This window comes from Mus caroli, chromosome 5 (assembly GCF_900094665.2).
Source record: "Mus caroli chromosome 5, CAROLI_EIJ_v1.1, whole genome shotgun sequence".
Taxonomy (NCBI): Eukaryota; Metazoa; Chordata; class Mammalia; order Rodentia; family Muridae; genus Mus; species Mus caroli.
The window spans coordinates 144221793-144223733 of NC_034574.1; the positions used below are offsets into that span (position 1 = coordinate 144221793).

A 1941-nucleotide genomic window follows, 5' to 3' on the forward strand; every position below is an offset into this window, starting at 1 on the left:
AAAAAAAAAATCAGCAAGGAATCTGTTTTAAGACAGTGTGTCTTAGTATGGTAGCCTGAGGTAGTCTGGGTAGCCTGGAACTTACTATGTAGTCCAGCATGTCCTAGCCCTACTGTGAATAAATAGCTCTGGCTATCCTGGAGTTCATGGTCTTAAACAATATCAATCTAAAGAGGTTGTGTGTGTGTGTGTGTGTGTGTACACTGTGTGTGTGAGAGAGAGAGAGAATGTTCTCTATCTCTTTGAAGTTAGACCCACACATAGAAGTGCATATGTAGTAGACAACTAAAAATGAAGGCAGGGCCACTGATACATACACAAATATAATAGATAGATGGATAAATAAAAATTTAAAGCCTTTAAAAAATAAAAACATGGGGGAAAGTCCACTATCATTGCTTTTCGGGGGGTGGGGCAGGTGGGTGGTTTTCAATAGTAGCTTCTGATACCCTCAACTATTTCCTCTAGGCTTTGCTCCTATAAAATGTAAACATAACCCATCTCACCAAACTTTCCATGTCAAAGTACTCTGTAAATTGAAAATTGTGATACAAAAAGCACTTGTTACTATGCATCCATTTTCCCACTCTTTTTTTGTTTCCTTTTGTTTTTCAAGACAGGGTTTCTCTGTGTAGCCCTGGCTGTCCTGGAAATCACACTGTAGTCCAGGCTGGCCTCAAACTCAGAAATCCGCCTGCCTCTGCCTCCCAAGTGCTAGGGTTAAAGGTGTGCGCCACCACTGCCCACTACCACTGCCCCGCTCATCTTTCCACTCTTAAGTGTTCCTCTTTTCTCCAAGCAGATATACACACCTCTACCTAATATAATAGATACCTAATCTCTTTACTAAATTTAAATGTTCTTAAAATTTTACTGAGCTTAATTTCAACATTCTCTAATCTGTTGTCCTAACTTTCTTATAATTTTCCTATATTCAATTCTAACTAGTAGAATTAATTCATCCAATTTCCAAACCTCAACTATTTTCTGACAGTCTAAATCTAGAACATTCTCTTTGTACAACCTCACTCTTTCGAGTCTTAATTTCATACTCTCTACAAAATCTTCACATAAATAACATGAATCAAAATACAAAGAAAATTTAAATAATTTATTATCTAGCTTGAAAATCTCTATTATAGCCTTTAATCCCAGCACTCGGGAGGCAGAGGCAGGCGGATTTCTGAGTTCCGAGGCCAGCCTGGTCTACAAAGTGAGTTCCAGAACAGCCAAGGCTACACAGAGAAACCCTGTCTCGAAAAACAAAAGCAAAAAAACGAAAACAAAAATCTCTATTATAAACTGAATATCTGTTTTTGTGTCTAAAGCAGCAGCTCTCAACCTGTGGGTCCCAACTCCTTTAGGGGTTGGATGATCCTTTCACAGGGGTCACCTAAGACCACTGGAAAACCCAGATATTTACATTACAATTCATAACAGTGACAAAATTAGTTATGACCAAGTAATCAAAGTTTTAATGAAAATTTTATGGTTGTCAGTCTTAACATGAGGAACTATATTAAAGGGTTGTAGCATTAGAAAGGTAGAGAACCACTGACCCAAAGGAATTTTATTTCTTTAGACCATATTACAAGTAAATATAAGTTCTTTAGACATTTTTTACCCAATGATAGCATTTTTTTAAAACCTGGCTTAGCATACATCCTATATAACTGCAAGGAATTTATAGTCGAGTTATTTTCCACAGTTACACAAATTGTGCTGTACTATCTTTAAATTATAAACTAGAAATCTGAATGAAAAACTTTGTAACATAATAAAAACGTTACCAAACCGGGCGTGGTGGCGCACGCCTTTAATCCCAGCATTTGGGAAGCACAGGCAGGCGGATTTCTGAGTTCGAGGCCAGCCTGGGCTACAAAGTGAGTTCCAGGACAGCCAGGGCTATACAGAGAAACCCTGTCTCAAAAAACCAAAAAA

At 37.9% G+C, this 1941-nt stretch overlaps 1 protein-coding gene across 3 annotated transcripts in view; it reads right to left on the reverse strand.

Moving 5' to 3' along the window:
• The window catches only part of N4bp2l2 (NEDD4 binding protein 2 like 2), a 64559-nt gene that overhangs the window by 57794 nt on the left and 4824 nt on the right, over positions 1 to 1941 (reverse strand). The window lies entirely within an intron of this gene.